Genomic DNA, 25,258 nt, shown 5'->3' on the forward strand with positions numbered 1-25,258 from the left:
GAAAACTCCATTTCGCACATACATGAAGGAGGTCACAGGATGTCACGCGGATTTTGAAATACGTGGTGCAATTGTACATCCTCATCTGGACTCAGCAGGAGCCAGGTTCATTCGTGGTGGGATTCCTGAAGATTGGTAGAAGAGAAAACGATCTATTGCATTCACTTTTATTCGTATTATGTATGATTTTAGTATATAATTCACTTATAAGTTTTGGTAGGCTCAGAGGTGCAATGGATAGCGTATTGGACTTCTAGTAGTATGTTATGAAGCAATTCAAAGGTTGTGTGTTCGAGACCCGCCCAGAGTCAATATTTCTGATGCAGTGTTTCTGTAGTGTAGTGGTTATCACGTTCGCCTCACACGCGAAAGGTCCCTGGTTCGAAACCACACAAAAACATTCTGTCACGTTTGTATAAATATGTCCTTCGAAAGCGACGCAACCACACGTTTATTCAATGGAGTACTTCCGTTACGCTTTTATAAACAAAGCACCCACTCACGACCAATACGCTGGAGTAAGCGTAGTCAGCACCTACGTCGTAACCGTTCATCAGGACTGGAAACGAATGGGTAGGAACCAAAATAAAAGTTTGGTAGACGTGTGCACACTCCGGCGGGTGATCGGAGGAGACAGTTGAGAGGGAAGGTTAAATGTAGGGAGCGTGGAAAAGAATTACGTAAAATTCTCCTCTGAGGCCGCGAGACACTTTGACACACTCTGTCCCACTCTGTTACCTTTTCTGACATGCGACTCTTTTCATCCATTCTATCTGCGTTCGATTCACTCAGCACCCAGTTTCTCATTTCTTTCCCAATCTTCCCCTATCCACGTGCCTTCCAGTACCTGCCTTCTCTGATCGACAAGTGGCGAGAAAAAGATTCGGATGTAGCAAATGCAGCATTTTTTCAGATCAGGCGTATCAGGTTGAATCCGTTCCTAAACAAGGTTATGCAACATTTCAAAATAGATGGAATACTAAATTTAAGGAAGTTAGCAGAAGTTGAAGCAATTCAATCCAGACGATACAGAGCAAGTCTCATCTCATCGGTACAGCTCGAAGTCGGGCGAATGCCACGTCGCTTGACTGATCAATAAGTTTGTTCAGTGAAAAGAAGACGGCGGTTTGGAACTCCCAGCCACGCTTTTAGTTTATATGGTGAGCTTCCTTTACTGAAGCGGCGCTCCATGCAAGAATAGCCGTTCCGTGATATGTCACGTAGGAGTTTGCGTAGGAGAACGACCTATCTCAGCCTGAGCAGTGCCGGGAACCACTTTTCCTTTTCTGGCTCGGTTCATCCGCAGGTAGAAGAACGCATTTTCCTGACACGACTTAATCTTCGTCACATTCACTAAATGGGATTTAAGTCAGATCTGCACCACCTCCCCACACCTCCGTTCGTCCCGCCTGGTTTGTATGGTGCAAGAAACACAAAGTGCTGCAGGAATCAGCATCAAAAGAAATTCCGTAAATGCTCAAATGTGCGGGAAAATCAAGATGTCAGACGACATCTGCGGAGGAGAGTAAACAATTGACAATTCATGCTCAGATACTTGATCGCTACAGTAATTACACTGATACTGAGACCTCTGGAATGCAGCAGGGCAGCTAATTATGATTCACCGGCTTGCCTTGCAGAACTTCAGCACCCGGCCAGCTGCTTCTGCGCACTGACAATATAGGGCGAATGTCCTCAGATCCCTTCCCATAAACCGCCGTCAACACCCCCGACAGATTCAATGGTGCGATGATGAACAGGTTCGCCACATCGTTGTTCGCATAAAGGGTCTTCGCCCGAAACATTGACGGCGAATTCCTCTCTCTCGCATGACCAGAGGAGTTACTCCACTATTGTGCGCGTATTTTGACAGGAATTCACCATCAGGATCCGGGAGAAACACGTTGAAGCATTTCACCAGCTTCCGTTTTGTCTCACAGCCGACAGATGCACTGAAATGGTATCCTTCCACTTACTCTTCAACGCCCAGCAAGTTTCCACATTCTATGTAAATTGGTCTTGATTTTTTACACGCCTGCGATTTTTATAGTGCGGTGGTTATCAGGGTCAACTGACACGCCAATAGTTCCGAGTCCATAGAGGACGGTAAGTAAATATAACTCGTACTCCAGTTTCTCGGTAAGAGCGTGTACAGTATACTGAAGATTACCACTCAAGCGGACAACTACTGTCCAAAGTTATTTTTTGTACTTTGCCAGCATTCCGAAAATTTTGTTTTTCCATCATTGAGGAGATGAAGGGCAGAGCCAGTTCAATACGGCGCACATGGGATGAACAGAATACCATTACTATGTACAGTACTCTGTGCGTCTGAATCTCTCATTCAGTCTATTTTGAACTCTTCCCCCTCTCGTGCGACTGTCTGCATCTTCGTTTCTCAGTATCGGCCGTAATGAGCAATTTTGAAAGTGTATAATTTCCTCCTTGATACTGAGTATGATGTTAGAATATAATTCAGTCGTTAGAGTTTGGACTCCATTGGCTGGAACTGTGTGTTGTGTGTAGTTTCTTTGGTATCCGTTACACGTGGTACGTGGCAGGCAGCGGCAAGGTTTCTGTAGTGTAGTGGTTATCACGTTCGCCTAACACGCGAAATGTCCCTGGTTCGAAACCAGGCAGAAACATAACGTGGTACTTTTACATAAGTCAAATCCTTGGAAGGAGACGAAACCACTGTTATTCAATGGAGTACCTCTGTTACTCATTCCGTAAACTGAGCATAACCTCACCCACAAAACTCTGGACAAAGGGAAGTCAGCACTTATGCCATGACCGTTTATAAGATGGTCTGTGTATGACCTCCATTGGTCGTGGTCGACCATGAGTACTGCGCCTCTGGTAGTCACTGGTTTGTCAAGCAGAGTCAACTGTGGCTATTCAGGCCGATCCTGGAACGGCAGGCTCGGCCACAGTTGCTGCATGTGTAGGGCGTCGTGGAATTGTTGTCCGCTGTCCGCTGTGCTCTCCGTTTACACAAAGTACACTGCAGATGCTGGGGTCAAAGCAAAACGTACAACAAGCTGGAGGAACTCAGCAGGTCGGGTGCATCCGTGGAAATGAGCAGTCTACGTTTCGAGCCGAGACCCTTTGTCAGGACTGAAGAGGGATGGGACAGGGTCCCCATAAAGAAGATGGGGGGAGTGTGGAAAGGAGAAGGCTGGTAGGTGCCAGGTGAAAAGCCAATAAGAGGAAAGATCAAGGAGTGTGGGAGGGGATAGGCAGGAAAGGTGAAGAAGGAATGTAAGGGGAAAGCACTATGTGTAGTAGAAGAAGGCAGAATCATGGGAGAGGTGATAGGCAGCTGGAGGAGGACGCAGAGTGAAACTTGGATAGGGGAAGAGAGAGAGAGGGAATTACTGGAAGTTGGAGAATTCAATGCTCATGCCAAGGGGCTGGAGATTACCCAGACGGTATATGAGGTGTTGCTCCTCCAACCTGAGTTTGGCCTCATCATGGCAGTAGAGGAGGGCATGTATGGACATATCCGAATGAGATCTAGCAACGTTCCTCTTGCCTGTTGCTAGTTATCCGTAGAGGATGTCCTTAGCAGTCTACCATCCTTCATACGACGGACGTGGCCCAGCCAAGGGCATTCTGCGTTGCCTTAAAAGCGTGAACATTGTGGGAAGTCCGGCGCGGGAGATTACCTCAGAGTTTGGGACTTTGTCTCTCCTGGTGATGCCGAGGATGCGGCGAAGGCTGCGCAGGTGAAAACTATCGAGTTTTCTCTCCTGTTTGGGGTAGATGGTCGAAGTCTCGCTACCATACAGGAGGGTGCTGGTAACGCATGCATTGTACACAGCAGTCTTGGTCTTTGTAGCGAGTTTCGGATTCTCCGAGACCCGCGAGGACAGTCGAGCAAAGATCGATTTTGCTTTGCCGATTGATTTCAGCATCGAGGGCGAGAGTCTCGCTGATGGTCGACTCCAAATATGTGAACTCGTGGACCACTTCTAGATTGTAATTGTCGATGGTAATGATTGTTATCTCAACTACGTTCTGGGCAAGGACATTTGTTTTCTTTAGGCTGATGGTAAGCCCGATGTCCTTGCATGCCTTAAAGAAGCGGTCCATGAGAGTTTGTAGTTGCCGTTTGGTGTGCGAGGTTGTAGCAGCGTCGTCGGCAAAGAGCATGTCACGTGTTAAGGTTTTTCGCACCTTTGTTCTTGCTCTCAGGTGCACAGGGTTGAACAGCCGCCCATTAGATCTGGTGTGCATGTAGATACCTTCTGTCGACGTCCCAAACGCGTGCTTCAATAGCAAAGGGAAGAAGATGCCGAATAATGTTGGGACCAACACGCATCTTTTTTTGACTCCACTATGAATAGCGAAGGGTTCTGACGAGTTGCCATCGTACTGAACAGTAGCCCTCTTGTCGTCATGGAATGGCTTGATAATATTTTGGAGTTTCGGGGGACAGCGATCTTGAGCAGAACCTAAAAGAGCCCATCTCTGCTGACAAGCTCGAAAGCCTTCGTCAATTCGATGAAAGCGACATAGAGGGGTTTCTGTTGTTCCCTGCACTTCTCCTGGAGTTGACGCAGTGAGAAAATCATGCCGACAGTTGTCCGCCTTGCGCGAAAACCAAATTGGGACTCAGGGTAGACCCGTTCTGCCAGAGTTACCGACAATACTCAGGAGGGAGATACACGTGTAGTTGTTGCATTCGCTCCTATTACTCTTGTTCTTGTTGAAAGTGATGATTTTGGACTTGCGCATATCCTCTGGTACGGTTCCTTCCTTCCAGCACTGACGGAGGAGTGAGCTCATGCGGTGTTTGATCAGCTCTGCTGGAATCCTGGGGCCAGACTTTCAATTGTCATGCTGGTTCCGAGTCGAGTTCATCCATGACAGATAGACAATCGATGGAATCAATGGCTTGAGTTAACTCAATCAATGAATCCAGTTAAATTCTCATCTGAGACCACTGTACATGGTGACACACTCTCTGTGTCGCACACTGTATTGGCTTCTGACCTGTGACTCTTCTCATCCCACGTAAATGCGTTCGATTCACTCAATAACAAGTTTGTTATTTCATCCCCAATCTTCCCCTATCTAACACCTGGCTTCACTTATCGTCAAATGGTGGGAGAAGGATTCGGATGTAGCAAATGCAGTATTTAGCAAATCAGGCGTAGACTACACATGAGTGAATAGGTCTCTGAACACGGTTATGCAACATCTCAAATTAGACGGAACACTGAATTTAAAGACGTTTGCAGCATTTGAAGCAATTCCATCGCATCAGTACAGCTCGAGGACGGTGCGAATGTCACGTGGATTAACTGGTCAAGAAGTCAGTCCAGTAAAAAGAGGACTGTGATTTGAAACTCCCAGACGCGCGTTTAGTTTATAAGGTGAACTTCCTTCATTGAAGGGGCGTTACTTGCAAGAATCGCCATTCCCTGATTTGTCACGCAGGTATTGCCGCAGGAGAGCAACCTATCCCAGCCCTTTTCCTTTTCTGATTCAGTCTATCCGAAGATAGTAGGGCGCATTTTTCTGACACGACTTAATCTTTGTTACATTCCCTGACTGGAGTTTAACTCAAGACCGCACCCCATCCACACACCTCCGATCGTCCTGCCTAGTTTGTATGTAGCAAGAAACACAAAGTGTTGGAGGAACGCAGCAACTCAAGAAATCGCGCAAATGCTGGAAATGAGCGGGGAAATCAACAAGTCAGACGGCACCTACAGAGGAGAATAAACAATTGGCAATTCTTGCCAAGACACTTGATCGATACATTATTTACAATGATGCTGAGATCGCTGGAATGACATGTGGCGGTTGCTTCCAATTCTGCTGTTTGACTTGAAGAACTTCAGTACCGGACTTGCTAGTTTGAAACTGTCTCCCAATCAGCACTGAAAATATACGGGGAGATAAAGGGAACTGGGTAGGAAGCTGAAAAGCAAGACCTGTAGGGTAGTAATCTCAGGTTTGCTGCCTGTGCTACATGCTAACGAGCGCAAGTATAGTATGATCAGGCATATTAATGCCTGGCTGAGAAACCGCTGTAGGGGCGGTCATCGGGCTCCTGGATCATTGGGGTTTCTTCTGTGGGAGGTATGACCTGCACAAAAAGAATGGATCACACCTGAACCCAAAGAGGTCCAGCATCGTAGCAGACAGAGCTGTTAGGAAGAGTTTAAATGAATTTGGCAAGGGGATGGGAACCGCATTATAGGACTGAGGAGGGGGGAAATTGAAATAAATCAAAGATAGAGTGCAACAGAGATTATAGAAAGGACTGGCAGGAAATAAGGGATCATCACAAACAGTGGGATGTTTTACAGGGCAACAGAGCAGTGGTGCAGTTAAAACAGAAAGCAACAACTACTGGACTGAAAGTGTTATATTTTAAAACACGCAGCGTAAGAAATAAAATGGACGATCTTAAAATTCAGCTGCAGATTGGCAAGTATGACCACGTTGCCGACTCTGAAACTTGGCTAAAGGATAACCGCCATTGGGAGCAGAACGTCTGAGGATATATGGTGTATCGGAAAGATTGGTTAGTAACCAGAGAAGGTAGTGTGGCCCTGCGTATAAGAAATAATATTAAACAATTAGAAATGGTTGACATAAGATCGGAAGGTCTAGAGTCTCTGTGGGTTGAGTTAAGAAATGGCAAGGGTAACAGGAACATATGGCAGTTGTATAGAGGCCTCCAAACAGCAGCCGGGATATGGATTACTTTAAGGGATGGCTTTTTAGAACAGCTTGTTGTTGCGCCCACTAGGCGATCGACTGTGCTGGATTGGGTGTTAAGAGAACTTAAAGTTAAGGAACCCCTAAGGTACAATGATCACAATATGATCGAGTTCACTTTGAAATTTGTGAATGTGTCGTTATTTCAGTGGAATAAAGGGAATTACAATGGCATGAGAGGGGAACTGGCCAAAGCTGACTGGAAAGGGACACGAGCAAGAAGGACAGCATAGCAGCAATGGTCGGTGTTTCTGCGAAAAATGAGCGACGTGCACGACGGATATATTCCATATAAGAATAAACTTATGAATTGAAGAGACTGTACCGTAGCTGACAAGTGAAGTCAGATGCAAAGTAAAAGTAAGAGAAAGGCATACAAGGAAGCCAAAGGTAGTGAGAAGATAGAGGATTGGGAAGCTTTTAAAAACTTGTAGAAGGAAACTAAGAAGGTCATTAGGAAGGAAAAGATGAATTATCAAAGGAAGCTGGTAACTAATATCAAAGAAGAGAGTAAAAGCATTTTAAATATATAAAGGGTAAAAGTGAGTTGAGGGTAGATATAGGACCAATGGAAAATGAGTGTCAGTGAAGTGAAGTCTATGCAATGAATATTACCACCGAGAAGGTGCCCAGAAAGCCATTCCCTGATTTGTCACGCAGGTGTTGCCGTAGGAGAGCAACCTATCCCAGCCCTTTTCCTTTTCTGATTCAGTCTATCCGAAGATAGTAGGGCGCATTTTTCTGACACGACTTAATCTTCGTTACATTCCCTGAGCGGAATTTAACTCAAGGCCGCACCCCATCCACACACCTCCGATCGTCCCGCCTAGTTTGTATGTAGCAAGAAACGCACAATGCTGGAGTAAAGCAACAACACAAGGAATTCCGCAAATGCCGGCAATGTGCGGGGAAATCAACAAGTCAGACGGCATCTTCGGAAGAGAATAAACAAGTTGCAATTCATGCCAATACACTTGATCGATACTTTATTTACATTGTTACTGAGATCTCCGGAACGCAGCGGGATGACTATTCATGATTAACCGGCTTGACTTGAAGCATTTCGGCACCCGGCTTACTTGTTTGAAACTGTCTCCCAATCCGCACCGAAGATATACAATAAGTGTATCGTTCCTCTGATCCCTTCCCTTAAGGCGCCCTCAACCAACCGACGGATTCGGTGGTGCGGTGATGAACAGGTTCGCTCCGTCGTTGCTGGGATAAAGGGTTTGCGCCAGTGATCGTTGACGGCGAATTCCTCTCCTTCTCTCGCAGCTGCATGACCAGAGGAGTTACTCCACTATTGTGTGCGTATTGTGACAGGAATTCACAATCTGGAGCCGGGAGAAACACGGTGAAACATTTCACCAGATTCCGCTTTCTCTCACAGCTGACATATTCACCGAAATTGTATCCTTCCATTTACTCTTCAACGCCCTAGCAACTTTCCACGTTCTACGTAAGCCCGTCTTGTTTTTAACATTCCAGCGTATTTTACACTGCAGAGGTTATCACAGTCAAATTACACGCCAATAATTTCTAGTTCGATGTAGGATATAACGTAAATTTTACTCGTTCTCCAGGCTGTCAGTAAGAGTGTGTACGTGTAGTGAAGATTACTACTCAAATGGACAACTGCTGCCCCAAGTTATTTTTTGTACTTTGCAAGCATTCGGTCAATTTTGTTTGTCCATCACAGGCGAGAAGAAGGTTCAATATGGCGCACATGGGATGAACAGAATTACCATCGCTATGTTCAGTCAACTTCGAAGCCTTTCCCCTCTCGGGCTCCTGTCTGCATCTTCGTTTCTGTCCCCATTTTCTCAGTAGCAGCCTTTATGGTCTATGTTTTCGTTCGCGTTAAAAACTCTATTTGACACACACGTGAATGAAGTCACAGGAAAATAGGCCGATTTTGAAATACATCCTCATCTGGACTTAGCGGGAGCCAGTTTCAGTTGTGGCTTGATTCATTAAGGTTATTAGGACAGAAAATGTTTCATGGCATTCATTTTTGTTGATGTTTAGTATGATTTTAGTATATAATCAGTCGTTATTGTTTGGTGTCTACTGACCGGAAGTGTGTGATGTGCGTAGTTCCATTAGTATCCGCTGCACGCGGAACTTGATAGACAGCCTCAACGACTCTGTATTGTAGTGGTTATCACGGTCGCCTAACACGGGAAAGGTCCCTGACTCGAAACTAGACAGAAACATTCTGTCATACTTGCGTATAAATCACGTCCTTGGAAAGTGACGCAACCACACGTTTTTCAATGGAATACTTCTCTTACTCGTTACGCAAACAAATCTCCGCTCCTCTACAAAATGCTGGACCAAGAGCAGTTATCATTATATGCCGTGAACGTTCATCAGAACTGGGAAAAAAGGGGCACAAATCAAAATAAGAAGCTTGGTAAAGGTGTATACACGCCGGCACGTGATAGGAGGAGGCAGTTGAAAGGGAAGGGGAGGTGTAGTGGAGTGACGAACAATTGTTATAATTTAAGCATATAATTCAGTCGTAACTGTTGGGTTTCTATAAGCGGAAAGTGAGTGTTTTGTACTGTACAGGTTCATCCATATCTGATGCATGTGGTACATGACAGACAGAAGGAGCGTTTCTGTAGTGTAGTGATTTTCATTTTCGCCTAACATGCGAAAGGTAATTGATTTGAAACCAAGCAGAAACACATTGTGATACTTTTGTATAAATCAAATCATTGGAAAGGGACGCAACCACACGTTTATTCAATGGAGTACTTCTGTAACTCGTTCCATGAACGGTATCCCCTCTCCCACAAAACGCCGGAGCAAAGCAGTTAGCATTCATACCGCGACCGTTCATCAGGACTAGAAAAGAAGGGGCATTGACTAAAATGATAAGGTTGATAAAGGTATGTACACGCCAGCAGGTGATAGGAGGAAGCAGTTGAGAGCATAGTGTAAGGTGTAGGGGGAGTGGCGAACAATTGTGAGAAGTTCTTGCCTCAGTCGGTTCCCGCACAGTGATCTTCGACCTGCGATTCCTCGATCCCAGGTACGTATGTTCGATTCACTCACCATCCAGTTTGTCTTTTCATCCCCTTCTTGCCCTAAGTACTGCTTTCCAGTAATTAGCTTCCCTGATCGTCAAATTGCGAGAGGCTTTCGCATGTTTCAAATTCAGTATTTAGCAAATCAATCACTGGGGAGAATCAGTCCCTGAACACGGTTATGCAACTTTGCAAGTTAGAAGGAACACTCGATTTGAAGAAGTTAGCAGAAGTTGAAGCAATTCCATCGCTATCAGATGATGCAGAGCAAGTTCCATCTCATTAGTACAGCTCGAGGACCACGCTGTTTAAGTGATCAAGAGGTCTATTCCGTGAAAAGGAGACAACGGTTTGAAATTGACGACACGCGGATTTTGAAATACGTGTTGCAATTGTGCATTCTCATGTGGACTCAGCGGGAACCAAATTCAGTTGTGGGGTTCGTTCAGAATATTATGAAGGGAAATGATTGATTGCATTCAATTTTATTAATAATATGTATGATTTTGTTATATAATTCAGTTGTTACTGTTGAGTTTCGATGAGTTGGAAGTGAGTACTTGGTATAGTTCCATTCGGATCCGCTGCATGCGGTACATAATAGGCAGCCGTAGAGTTTCTGCGGTCTGATAGTTATCACGCTCGCCTAACACACGAAACCTGATTCGAAACCAGGCAGAAACCAGGTCATACTTTTGTATAAATCAAGTCCGTCGAAAGGGAGGCAACCACATGTTTATTCAATGGAGTACTTCCGCGGCTCGTTCCATAAACAAACCATCTCCTCACCCACAAAACGCTGGAGCAAGAGCAGTCAGCATTTTTGTCTTGACTGTTCATTAGAAAGAAGGGGCATGAACCAAAATAAAAAGGTTGGTAAACGTGTGTACATGCCGGCGGGTGATAGGAGAAGGCAGTTGACAGGGAAGGAACTGCAGAGGGAGTGGCGAACAATTGTGAAAAATTCTTTTCTCAGTCGGCTGTTCACGGTGCCACACTCTCTTTGCTCCCGCACAGTGATCTCATCTGACCTGCGACATCTCGATCCTCGTAGGTGCGTTCGATTCACTCACCACCCTGTTTGTCATTTAATACCCCTCTTCCCCTGCGTACCTGCCTTCTAGTACCTGGCTTCATTGATCGTCAACTGTCGAGAGAATCCGATTCCGAATCAGAATCAGATTTATTATCACCGGCATATGACATGAAATTTGTTAACTTAGCAGCAATACATAATACAGAAAAGAAAAAGTAATATATAAAATTTTAAATGTAATAATAAACAAATAAGTAAATCGATTACAATACACGTGTTTTGAATAGATTAGATTAAAAACCATGCAAAAATACAGAAATACTGTATATTAGCCAAATGTAAGGTAGTATCCAAGGGTTCAATGTCCATTTAGGAATCGGATGGCAGAGGGGAAGATACTCCTGAATCGTTGAGTGTGTCCCTTTAAGCTTCTGTACCTCCCATCTGACGGTAACAGTGAAAGAAGGGCCTGTCCTGGTTGCTGGAGGTGCTTAATAATAGACGCTGCCTTTCTGAGACACCGCTCCCTGAAGATGTCCTGCGTACTTTGTAGGCTAGTACCCATGATGGAGCTGAATAGATTTACAACCCTCTGCAGCTTCTTTAGGTCCTGTGCAGTAGCCTCTCCATACCAGACAGTGGTATTAAATGTTGAGCTATAGTTGATGAACAGCATCGTGACATAGGTGCTTGTGTTGGCCAGGTGGTCTAAAGCCGTGTGGAGAGCCTTTGAGATTGCTTCTTCTGTTGACCAATTGTGGCGATAGGCAAATTGTAATGGGTCCAGGTCTTAGCTGAGGCAGGAGTTCAGTCTAGTCATGACCAACCTCTCAAAGCATTTCGTTACTGTCGATGTGAATACTACCGGGCGATAGTCATTAAGGCAGCTCACATATTCTTCTTAGGCACTGGAATAATCTTTGCCCTTTTGAAGCGTGGGGACTTCCGTCCATAGCAGTGAGAGGTTGAAAATGTCCTTGAATATTCCCGCTAGGTTTTCAGACCTTACTCTTTAAAGACAGCCTAACATCGGCTTCTGAGACAGCGATCACAGGGTCACCAGGGTCAGCAGGGCTTTTCACAGTTGTAATTGTGTTCTCCATTTCAAAGCGGATGTAGAATGCGTTGAGCTCGTCTGGTATTGAAGCATCGCTACCAATCATGCTATTGGGTTTTGCTTTGTAGGAAGTAATTTCTTGCAAGGCCTGCCAGAATTTCCGTGTATCTGATGGCACCTCCAACCTCGTTCGAAACTGTCTCTTCGCCCTTGAATCACAAATCATATCTGGTTTTCTGGTACAGGCCTGGGTCGCCGGACTTGAATGCCATAGATTTAACCTTCAGCAGACGAAATCCCTCCTAATTCATCCATAGTTTTTGATTTGGGAAGGTACAGTAAGTCTTTGTAGGCACACACTCATCCACACAGGTTTTGATGAAGTTGGAACAACTGCAGCATGGTCATCCAGGTTCGTAGATGAATCACTGAAAACAGCCCAGTCCATGGATTCAAAGTAGTCCTGCAGGTACCCCTGTGTTTCCCTTGTCCATACCTTCTTGGTTCTCACTACTGGTGCTGCAGTCTTCAGTCTCTGCCTGCACACAGGGAGAAGTACAGCGAGGTGATCAGACTTCCCGAAGTGAAGGGCGTGGAATAGCAAGGCAGGTATTCTTGATTGTGGTGCAGCAATGGTCCAGTATGTTGTTTCCTCGGGTATTGCAAGTGATCTGTTGATGGTAATTTCTTAGAGATTTTTTTTTCAGACTGTCCCAAAACGATCGTGAAGACGGTAGGGTGCGCTGTTTTGTACATGTTAATCCCATAGTTTATATTATCTAAAGCCTGCTTGACATTGCTCTGAAGTGGAATGTATACTGCTACCAAAATGACCCCGGGGAGATCCCGAGGTAGGTAAAAGGAGCGCCACTTAACTGCTAGATATTCCAGGTCTGGTGAGAAGAATTGGGACAGCACTGATATATTTGTGCACCAAGAAGAATTGATCATGAGGCATACTCCTCCACCTCTGCTTTTGAGAGACTCTATAGATCTATCCTGACGGTGTATAGGAAACCCGTCGATTCAGATATTGTAAATGCAGTATTTAGCAAATCAGGCGTACATTGCACTGGGGAGAATCCGCCCCTGAACACGGATATGCAATATTTCAAATTAGAGGGAACACTCAATTTGAAGAAGTTAGCAGAAGTTGAAGCAATTCCATTTATCAGATGATACAGAGCAAGTCCCAGCTCACCAGTACAGCTCGAGGACGGTGCGAATGCCACGTAGCCTAACTGGTCACGAAGTCTGCCGAGTGAAAATGAGACTGCGGTTTGGAACTCCCAGATGAGCTTTTAGCTTTTCGGGTGAACTTCCTTTACTGAAGGGGCGTTCTAAGCAAGAATCGCCATTTCCTGATCTGTCACGCAGCTGTTGACGTAGGAGAGCGACTTTCTCTGCCCCAGCAGCTCTGGGAACCTCTTTTTCTTTTTTCTGAATCAGTCCATCCTAAGATGGTAGAACGCATTTTTCTGACACGACGTAATCTTTGTTACACTCCCTAAGTGGAATTTAACTGAAAGCGCCCTTCCTGTTCCAACTTCCGTTCGTCCCGCCGAGTTTATATGTAACAAGAAACACAAAGTGTTGGAGGAACTCAACTACACAAGGAATTCCGTAAGTGCTGGCAATGTGCGGGAGAATCAACAGGCCAGACAGTATCTGTGGAGGAGAAAAATAGTTGACAATTCATGCCAAGACACTTGTTCGATACTTTATTTACACTGATACTGAGATCTCTGGAATGCAGCGGGTAGCTATTTATAATTCACCTGCTTGACTTGAATAACTTCAGTACCAGCCTGCTGTTAAGATACGTTTAGTGTGTCCTTTCTCTGATCCCTTCCCTTAAGGCGCCGTCAACCAACCGAAGGATTCAATGGTATGGTGATGAACAGGTTCGCCCGATCGTTGTTCGGATGAAGGTTCTTCGCCCGAAACGTTGACGGTGTATTCCTCCTCCGCTGTTGAGTGACCTGAAGAATTACTCCATTATTGTGTGCCAATTGTGGCAGGAATTCAGAATCTGAACCCGGGAGAAATACTTTTAGACATTGTCTAGAGTAGATTACAAGGTCGGCACAACATTTGTGAGCCTAAGGGCCTGTAATGTTCTGTAAACTTCCGTGTTTCCACGTTCTATGTGACCTGGTCTTGTTTTTCACACTCCAGCGGTTATTGTAGTGCAGTGGTTATCATGGTCAGATTACACGCCAATAGTTCGCTGATGAGAAGAAGCGCAGGACCGGTTCAATATGGCTCCCATGGAATGAACAGAATTACCATTCGCTATCTACTCTGTGTGTCTGAAACTCTCTTTCAGTCTACTTTCAAAGCCTTCCCCCTCTCGGGCGTCTGTCCGCATTTCGTTTCTGTCCCCAGTTTCTCAGTATCGGCCGGTATGGACAAATTTAAATTGTTTATTGTTTTCTTTCGCGTTGAAAAATCCATTTCGCTCACACATAAAGGAAGTCACAGGATGACACGCGGATTTTGAAATACGTCGTGCATTTCTACAGCCTCAACTGGACTCAGTGGGAGTCAGATTGAGCTCTGGTGGGATTCGTGAAGATTGTTATTGATGGAAATGAGCCATTGTATTTATTATTTTATTGATATTGAGTAGGATTTTAGTATATAATTTATTCGCCAGTGTCGGTTTCTACGAACTAGAAGTGAGTGTTACCTATAGTATCTGCAGCATCCGGAACATCCTACACAGCGGAGCGTTTCTGTAGTATAGTCTGTTACGTATCCCGTAACTGGATAACTTACCAGCAAAGATAGAGGGGTCCGTTGAAGTCTGATGTCACTATTTTCAAACGTTTTTATTTATAAAGGGGCACAAAAGTAAGGTTAATACAAACATTCAGATAATGCACGTCGTCAATACTCAATCTAAAACGCGGGTATAGCAATGTTCATCATTAAGAAGTAATCTCGACTGTTGTCTAGGGGATAATATGTTATCCGTTGGAAATATAAAAGTCACTCAGAAGTCTGCAGGCCTCAGCCCTTTTGAGAATCGCTGGGTTTAACGTGGGGCGACCGAGAGAGAGAGAGATTGGGGAGAAGAGAAAAAAACTTGCAGGGTCTTGATGAATCTTCCGTGAGATCGGGGGAGCGTTGGTTCCCTCTCCCCGATGTTAGTTAAAAGCGGTTTTCTGTGATTCCAGCCATAAATTCCAATCTCGGAATCTAACGCACGTGGCTTCCTTCAGAATGGCTTCCCGCTGCTGCGGGAACACTCTCGTGTCTTCTTGGTGCATCTGAAGGGGCTGTCCCCCTGAGACTCTCCTTTATACTTCCTCACGGGGTCGCAGGTGTCAATCAGGTTGGGATGATGCAATCTCTCTCTCAAACAGCCCACCTTGCCTGAGGGCTTTTCACGTGGTCTCCATGAGACAATAGTCGCTGTCGTCTTATTCTACATCCCGGGTGGGACGTGCAATTCGGCACATTTCTCTCTCCCTCTCTCTCTCTCTCTCTCTTCTACTGGGTCTACTGACCCCTCCCCCCGCCCCCCCCCCCCCCCCCCAGACGGGTGCTCTTGCGATTCTCACAAAGGAGGGGCCTGGGATCATAACAAGTGGTTATCACGATCGCCTAACATGTGAAAGGTCCCTGGTTCGATACCAGGTAGAAACATGCAATGATTGCTGTGATACCTTTTTACAAATCAAGTCCTTGGAAAGGGAGCAGCCATACGTTTATTGAATCGAGTACAGTACTTCTGTTACCGGTTCCATAAACAAAGCATCCCCTCATACGCGCAAAGCTGGAGCATCTATGCCGTGACAATTTATCGGGACTGGAAAAGAAGGGGCACGAATCAGAATAAGAAGGTTGGTAAAGGTGTGTACACACCGACAGGGGATAGGAGGACACATTTGAGAGGGAAGGTAAGGTGCAGGGGCAGTGGCGAAGAATTGTATACAATTTGCATCTCAGACGACTTTCACGGTGAACCGCTCTCTCTGTTTTTGTTTACAAAATTATAAAAGTTAATTTTCAAAAAAAATGCACAAAGGTACAAACAATCAATATTTACAAGGCAGTCAGTATACTCAAAATATGGTTATTACCATCTTTAAAACCGTCAATACCGCAGAGCGACCACCGCTCACTTTAAATCCTCCTCCCCCCCCCACCCCCCCCATTACCAGCTCTCTGCTCCCCCATTGCGATTTCTTCCAACCTGCGACTCTTCGATCCCAGGTAAGTGCGTTCGACTCACTCACCAGCCAGTTTGTAATTTCATACCCCATCTTCCCCTACCCATGTCCCCTCCAGTACCTGGTTTCACTGATCGTGAAATGGCGGGAAAAGGATTCGGATGTTGCAAATGCAGCATTTAGTAAATCAGGCGTACACAGCACTGGGGAGAATCCGTCCCTGGACACGGTTATGCAGCATTTCAAATGAGAGGGAACCGTAGATTTGAAAAAGTTAGCAGAAGCTGAAGTAATTCTCTCGCTATCAGACAATCCGGAACAAGATACATCCCAACAGTACAACTCGAGGAGCGTGCGAAGGCCAGGTAGCTTAAGTAGTCAAAAATCTGTCCTGTGACGCCGGCTTGGAACTCTCAGCGACGATTTTACTTTACAGGGTGAACTCCTGTATTGAAAAGGCGTTTCATGCAAGAATCGCCATTCACTACTTTGTCACGGAGGACTTATCTCTGCCTCAGCATTGCTGGGAACCTCTTTTCCCTTTTTGACAGTCCGTCCAAAGATAGTACAACACATTTTTCCATCACGATGCTATCTTCGTTACATTCAGTGAGCGTAATTTTATTCAAATCCGCACCCTCTGCATTTAATTGAATAAATATCTGGTTGTGCCTTTTCTGTTATGGGAATTTTTAAAATTGTTTCTGCCTGGTTTCGAACCAGGGACCTTTCGCGTGTAAAGCGAACGTGATAACCACTACACTACAGAAACATAACGCTGATAGTAATATATTCCACACGTACAGATTCCAGCTGCCCAACGTATAATGCACATGCCTAGGTGGTTGTTAAACTTTGTGACACGACACTGACAGCTAAAACTTTTATTTCTTTAAATTATTCTCATTATCAATAAAAAAGATAATCCTTGGGGCATTTCCTCTGACAACAACCTTAATGACATCTCCGTCGCAATTGTGATTTGCGTTTTGAACTGGATCACACTTTGCACATTGAGCCCCTTTCTGTGTGCGCGGGACGGAGTTTCAAATCCAGAAAGAAAAGGAAAGGAAATAGAAATTAACACATTGCGCCGCGTACTGTGTAAAAGGAGAGAAAATTCGGAGACAGAGAACGAGAGCAAACAAGAAAGATATAGAGAGGGGGGGGGGGGGGGGAGGAGAGAGGCCGAATCACGAAGTGTTAAAATTAGGCGGTACTAGAGACTCAGACAAAACGAGAACACTGTGAAAGTAATTGTGTTCATACCATTGAACTGATCCTTCCCTTCCTCCAGCCAGAGGTGTGCGTAGATATTTGAATGTCTGGTGGCGTGTTTTCAAACTGCCAGAGTGTTCCCATATTTCTGCAGCAAGACTTCGGACACAAAAATACAACTGCAGATGCTGTGGATCAAAGAATACGTCCACAACGCCGGAATAACTCAGCAGGTTAGGCAGCATCCGTGAGAAAAGAGTAGCCAACGTTTCGGGCCGAGACCCTTCATCAGGAATGGCTATTCTTTTCTCACGGATGCTGCCTGACCTGCTGAGTTCTTCCAGCGTTGGTTACGAAGACTTCGGACACCTGTGTCAATATGAACGGACAGAGCTCAGAATCCCCTTAACAACCAGAACATGAGTTACATTTTGAATCTTGACTAGGATCGGAATGGAGACCTTTCGTATGTGATGCAACGTCATAACCTCGATCAAATGAAACTGCCCCGGAGAAACATACATAGAATGGCAACCAATCGGACTGTAAAAACGAAATGAAAGGATGCAACTTCATTTAGCTGATCGGATATGGGAAGGAGCATAACCTATTGTAAGTTTTCAACACGTTTCCCTGGTTTCACATGGTATGAACCACCATGAGGGAGCGAATGCACAACCAAGGAATAATTCCAGCGTAGGTTACGACTCAGTTTAAACACAGCAACTGAAGTTCTGGAAGTTTAGACAGAGAGCTATAAACAACCGGCAATTTGTGCAATTATTAATCCTATATGGATGGCGAATTTCACCCAATCAGGCGGGGCATGGAAACCTTTGATTGACATACACCTGCTGGCTGACCCCGTGGTGCAATGGTATTGTGTTTGACTCCAGATTAACACGCTTGCGCGTTCCAGTTACGTTGGGGTCATAAAAGCATTCACAGGAAGAGACAGGTAGAAACTGAAGAAGAGGCAGACGGTTGCCCAGAATGTTCAAAGTTCAAATTAAATTTATATCAAAGAACACATTGGTCAGCATACACAACGATGAGTTTAATTTCCTTGCGGGCATTCTAAGTAAATATAACACAATGGATTCAATGAAAGACACCATCCAGCAACTATGCAAAAGACAATCAACTGTGTAACTACAAAAAAAAACAAAAAGAAGAAATAATAAAACATCTTTCCTCTCGGGCGTCTCTGAAAACGGCTCGTTAGCCTTCGCTGACAGTCTCCCAACTTTGCAGCGAAAGACTCATGGTTCTCGGGCCGCTTATGTCTCGGGAATGTACACTCCGCTCCCGCCAAATCCGTGAGGTTGGAATATCTATCCCACCCAAACCCCGGCTTGAGTGAATGCTGGGTGATTTGCTACCGTGCTCCAACTCATTGCCAGGAAATAAAAGGCCGCACACTGCATACAATTAAAGTAAGTATATTTTCGAATATTGTATTAACTTAACTAAAGGGGTAGCAAAGAACAGAAAAGAAAAAGAAACAAAAAGTGACCAACTATAATTATTTTAAATGTGCACAGGTTGGACCTCAAGTCTCCCAAAATCCATATTCACTGATCTTCAGTGGATTCCCGCACGTCGCCCCATCGAATCACGGTCCCCAGTGGGTCGAATCCTGCGACCGGTTCCCTCCAGCGTCTTCTCTCTTCATCTCCCACTGAACAAAAACAAGAGCTCACACCGGTGCCAGGCACACACACAAAAAAAAACCGCTCCCCTGATTGGATGGCCCAGATTCCGAAGCACTCATTATTACGAACCATAACCCAAACACCATTACATGAAATGCCCCACAACTTTAGCAGCAGTGAAACCTTTACCAGGGCTTAACACTGATAATTACTACAATACATAAACGTATAAGTAAATAATTAAGCAATACATATTGAGAACATGACATGAAGAGCCCTTGAAAGTGAACCATAGATTGTGGGAACATTCTGTAATGGAATGAAGAAAGCTGAGCAAAGGTAATTGATTCAATCGTTTGATTGTTGATGGGTATCCTGAACCTGATGCTGGGGGACCTGACGTACCTGTTCCTCATTCCTGATGGCCGCAGTAGACGAGAATATGGTCTGGGTGGTGAGGGATAATGGATGTTGCTTTGTGCGACAACTCTCCATATAGATGTGCACAATGGATGGGGAGTGCTTAAACCGTTATGGACTGGACAGAATTTATGATTTTTGTTTACTTTTCGTTCAAGAGCACTACCAATTTCCATACCAACTGTGATGCAATCTATCAATATATACCCCAATGCACATCAGTGGAAGTTTGTCGAAGTCTCAGGCGACATAACGAATCCTCGACATCTACAAAGTAGAAGTGCTGCCATACTTCCTACACAATAGCACTTTCCTGCTGGATCCAGGGCAGATCATCTGAAATGCTAACAACGAAGGACTTCAAGTTACTGGCACTCGCCAGCATTGAATCCCCGATGACAAGTGGCTCATTGATTTCCAGTTTCCTCCTCCTGAAGTCAACAATATGACCTTTGGTCTTGCTGATATTCAGTCAGATGTTGTTTCGGTACCATACAGACAGATCCTCAATCTCCCTCATGTATGCTGACTCGTCACCGCCTGTAATACGGCGAACGAGATTGCTGTTGTCAGAAAACTTAAACATGGCATTGGAGCTGTTGCTTAGTCTCAAAGTTATAAGAATAAGAAAAAAAGCTTAGAAGGAATGATGGCTCCTGACGGCGACTCCTTTGTCTGCATCTTCGGAAACAGCTCCATTTCTACTTTTAATATCTTTTTTTTTCTTTTCAAGGTTCTGGTGAAGACCCTGGCCTGGAGTTACACGCAAGTTTCGGTTCTTTGCAGGAATGGAACCCGTTGTCGGGTTCCCACGACTGGCCGCTATTCGATATGCCAAGGATTTTGCCCGAGAATCTCGATTGTATTCGGAAGCCTAAGTGCTCGGGCTCTGGAGACAGGCGGATCGAGGGTCGGTGTCAGGACCGGAGACGTGTGCGTCGGCGGGAAGGCCGGAAAGTACTTTGCTGGGGGCCCGAAAACCCGAAGTATTTGCGATCTTCGGACACAAGAGCTCGGAAAAAGCGATGAAACGGACTTTTAAGATCGTAGCAACACACACAAACTGCTGGTGGAAGGCAGCAGGCTAGGCAGCATTTATAGGAAGAAATACAGTCGACATTTTGGGCCGAGACCCTTCGTCAGGACGAACTGAAAGAAAAGACAGTAAGAAATTTGAAAGTGAGAGGGGAGGGGAAAGTCAGAAATGATAGGAGAAGACAGCAGGGGGAGGGATAAAGCTAACAGCTGGAAAGGTGATTAGCAAAAGGAATGCACAGCTGGAGAAGGCAAAGGATCATGGGACGGGAGATCGAGGGAGAAAGAAAGTGGGAGGGGAGCACCAGAGGGAGGTGGAGAACAGGCAAAGAGTGATGATCAGAGAGAGAGAAAAAAGTAGAGAAAAAAAGGGGGATAATAATAAATAGATAGATAGATAGATAATAAATAATTAAATAAATAAACAGACAGATAGATAGATAGATAGATAGATAGATAGATAGATAGATAGATAGATAGATAGATAGATAGATAGATAGATAGATAGATAGATAGATAGATAGATAGATAGATAGATAGATAGATAGATAGATAGATAATGGATGGGGTACGAAGTGGGGGAGGGACATTGACGGAAGTTAGAGAAATCAATGTTCATGCCATCAGGTTGGAGGCTACCCAGACGGAATATCAGGTGTTGCTCCTTCAACCTGAGTGTGCCTTCATCTTGACAGTAGAGGAGGCCATGGATTGACATATCAGAATGGGAATGGGACGTGGAATTAAAATGTGTGGCCACTGGGCGATCCTGCTTTCTTTGGCGGAATGAGCGTAGGTGTTCAGCGAAACGGTTTCCCAGACTCCGTCGGGTCTCGCCAATATATAGAAGGCCACTCCGGGAGCACCGGACGCAGTATATCACACCAGCCGACTCAAGTTACTGGCACTCGCCAGCATTGAATCCCCGATGACAAGTGGCTCATTGATTTCCAGTTTCCTCCTCCTGAAGTCAACAATATGACCTTTGGTCTTGCTGATATTCAGTCAGATGTTGTTTCGGTACCATACAGACAGATCCTCAATCTCCCTCATGTATGCTGACTCGTCACCGCCTGTAATACGGCGAACGAGATTGCTGTTGTCAGAAAACTTAAACATGGCATTGGAGCTGTTGCTTAGTCTCAAAGTTATAAGAATAAGAAAAAAAGCTTAGAAGGAATGAAGGTGAAGTGTCACCCCACCTGGAATGACTGTCTAGGGCACTGAATGATGGTGAGGGAGGAAGTGTAAGGGCAGATGTAGCACTTGTTACGCTTACAAGGAGGGAGATCGGAGGGAAGAAATGTGGGGACGAATGGACAAGGAAGTCGCGTAGGGAGCGATCCCCGCGGAAAACAGAAAGGGATGGAGGAGGGGAAGATGTGTTTGGTAGTGGGAAGCCATTGGAGGGGGCGGAAGTTACAGAAAATTATATATTGGACCCGAAGGCTGGTGCGGTGGTAGGTGAGGACAAGGGGAACCCTATCCAAACCAGCGGGTTGTTGTTATGTCTCCCGCCCGCTGTGAAAATGGGGGACACCTCCTTCTCCCTTGCCAGGGAGAGACAGAATCAGGGGTTGTCGAATTCGGATGAAGTGCGAAGCTTTTGGGGTAACTGCAATGCTGGTGTCTTTGCTAGCACTTGGCACACGATTGGGCTCGGTGATTGTACCGATGCACGTTTAATTTTGCTGGTGGGGGAGAGGGATCGTTGCTGGCTGCAGCTTACGCGCGGGAGGGGACTTTGGAGTTCGCACGTTGAACTGTCGTTCACTCTTTGGGGAACGGCTCCGTTTTCGTGGATGTTTTGCGAAGAAAAAACATTTCAGGATGTATGTTGTATACATTTCTCACACATTAAACTTGACCTTTGACCTGTGAATATATCGAGAGAATAAACATGTGTACCTGTGGCGAGGCGATTGTTCAATAGTTAAAAGGTTCCATTTAATATCAGAAAATGTATAGAATATACATCCTGAAATTCTTGCTCTTCGCAGACATCTACGAAAACAGACGTTACCCCAAAGAATGAATGACAGTAAAACGTTAGAACCCCAAAGTCCCCTCTCCCCACTCACTCGCACAAACAGCATTAATGCATCAACACTCACCACCCCTCATTTATTTCATCAAAAAGCATCAGCACCTACCGCCCACCAATCAAGCCTCCAAGACAGTCCATGATCTGTAGTACATGATCTCCCTCTCTCTTCCTTTTTTTTCTTTCTCTCTTCCTCTCCCTCCCTCTCCCTCCCCCTCCTTCTCCCTCTCCCTTCCTCCCTTCCTCCCTCTCCAACCCCCGCTCCAGTCCTTCGGATGAAGTGAGCTATAATCACATCATTACCACAACTGGAAATTTCTTAAGTACGTTTAGAAAATCTGCTTTTTGGTTATCGACTGGCATTTTAACTAAAATCCCTATTACTTCTGACTGTTCACGTGTAGCTATTCCAAAACCAGGTTAGAATAGAAGCATAGTGGTAATCGTTTGCCACTGAAAGCGTGTCATTTTTCAGATGAATCGTGCTCAGCGTCATTACCCCGCTGTCTTTCTCTCTCTGCAATATAAATTGCGCTCACTTCCTTGAAGGCAATTTATGATTTTAGTTCATGACTCAGCTAAATTAATCGGGTTGATAAGGGCCATCTACGCACTAAACAGCACCCAGCAGTCTAAAATATCAAAGAAAAATGGTACTGAAATCTTCCTACTTATCTGCACTTAGCTCTGCAATATACCAATGTCAAAATGACATTTCTAGTCGTGACGCGTCTAGTCTGGTAGTGCAGTGGGTAGCGTTTGTCGCTCCCACTTTCAGCTACAACTGCTGGCTAGCAGTCTCGCGAAAAGGAGGGCCGAATGCAAAAGTCTCCTCCTGCCAGTACGTAGCCTCTCCAACCGCAAGCTTCATGTAATGCCTCCTCGCTGGCGAAAGACGGAATCTGTACTCCTTTCAGTCTTAGGCTGAACTACAGAGAAGATGGAGGGGGTCTGGCCCTGCACATAGCACGCCGTAGCATGCAGGCCTACCGGCGTGTAGACTCGCCCTGGTGCTCGTGAACCAGATTCCCAGCTATGGGTAAATAGACCCACTGTTTGTGGGCAGCCTCCGGAAAACGAAGGCTACGGGATTAAACGCCGACATTAAATCCGGAATGGATTACCTACGGCGGCTGGACGTCTCTGAACATCCCTCCGGCAGCTCCTGCAGCCAAGCTGGTGCCAAGCTTTCCTTTGGACTACACTGGTGAAGCCAAGAGACGGGTCTTGACGACTGGACATCTCAGGATCTCCATATCTTCCGCTCGGCTTGTGATGATGATCATCATCACCCATTGTCATTCGAGACAGAGTGACGCCAACTGTAAGGATATATTTCCAATTTTCACTCAGCCCTTGGTACCTTTCCGTATTTTCTCATCTTTGAGCTTCTCCCCAATGACTTCCCTAAATCAATACAATCATTTTCAAGGGGAAAAGTGAAAATAGGGCTTGGTGACTATGTTCGGGAGGTCACTGGGTGCCTTCCGGTGACCGTCCCGAAGAGGAAACGTAATAGCACAGCGTGCACTGATCTGCACCATGCAAGTTAGAAATAAAATCGATACCATTCCCTTGCACGTCTGCTTTGTGTAATACGCTTCATACTTAAAACGTTACAAGATTCTCAGCAAAGATTGCGAGTTTCCAATAGGCCGAGACACCATGTGAAATGGCATTTGTCAATAAAATTGAACAGCTTACGCGGCACAATCACTGTGAGGTCAAAATCAAACGCAACTCTCTGAAGTCTCAGACGAGCTGCCACCAACAGGTCAGAGCCGCAGCCGCTACGGCACAAAGTCGACATCCGGCATGTTGATGAGAGTCAACGGATGGAGCAGATTTTTGAGAGGTAAGAGTCTTATCAATTGCTGATCGCTGATGCGCCTTCAAAGGGGATTGGATGCTTTCATCTGCAATACAATCCACAAGGGTCATCAAAGAAGACCCTTCCTGTCGACGGAACAAAGAGCATCGATCGGAAGACGTCAGGGAGATGTTTCAAAATGTTGTGCCTCTCTTAGCCGCAAATGGTACTTTCTCCGTGTGAGAACATAGCCGCTGAACTGCAGAATCCTTTGCAATGAATTGGAAAACCAGGTCAGAAGAGTGGATTCTCATCAGCTGTGCCATATATCAGTGAGCTACCAGAGTTGGTCATTCTTCGTTTAAAATACAATGCGCAGCATCCCATCTGTCCCTAAAAAAATATTCAACACGTCGCGGAGACCTTTATGCAGATATGTGGTCAGACGGCAAGAGCTGGAGACACACGGACGGTGAACTGGCTGCGAGGAGAAGAAAACTCTAGATCAGGGCTGTCATTAAGTTCCTTTATTCCAGGCCAGTAACAGTATAATGACTAAATTTGTTTCAGGAGTCCGTTGTGCAGCTTCTGGAAAATACTGAATTCTGGCACCTGTGGAGGCAAACATATTTCCTCTGCATCTCCAACCGTCACTCTTTTTGTCCTTAACACTTTGTCGGTAGGTATTTTGCACCCTTGTTTTTAGTGTGTATGTTTACTGAATTGCCATTTAGAAGATTCAGGACGAAGGATTGTTTAATGTAATTTCCTGTACGCAGCGCAAGCAGAACGAAATAATTGTTACTCCGCATCCGATGCAGCTCAACAACTCCCCCCACCCCCAACCAGTTTTAGAGTCAGAATACCATTACATTATGACCGATCAGTTATTACAGATAGGACAGTCCATAAAACCTTCTGGATATAATAATACCGAATAATCAAGCAAGAATAACTGCACAATAGCATTAAACAATTAGGCCAACACGGTAACATCTACGTAAATCTTCAGAAAGCCACTGTACCAAA

General features: G+C 45.2%; 2 non-coding genes across 2 annotated transcripts; one reads left to right on the forward strand and one right to left on the reverse strand.

The window, feature by feature from the left end:
* Positions 1-2,572: 2,572 nt before the first annotated feature.
* On the forward strand, positions 2,573-2,645 carry trnav-aac (transfer RNA valine (anticodon AAC)). Its single transcript has one exon. It is a non-coding gene; the product is annotated as a tRNA-Val (tRNA).
* A 14,101-nt stretch (positions 2,646-16,746) lies between these two features.
* Positions 16,747-16,819, reverse strand: trnav-uac (transfer RNA valine (anticodon UAC)). Its single transcript has one exon. It is a non-coding gene; the product is annotated as a tRNA-Val (tRNA).
* Positions 16,820-25,258: the final 8,439 nt, after the last annotated feature.

This window comes from Hypanus sabinus, chromosome 9 (genome assembly GCF_030144855.1).
Source record: "Hypanus sabinus isolate sHypSab1 chromosome 9, sHypSab1.hap1, whole genome shotgun sequence".
Classification (NCBI taxonomy): domain Eukaryota; kingdom Metazoa; phylum Chordata; class Chondrichthyes; order Myliobatiformes; family Dasyatidae; genus Hypanus; species Hypanus sabinus.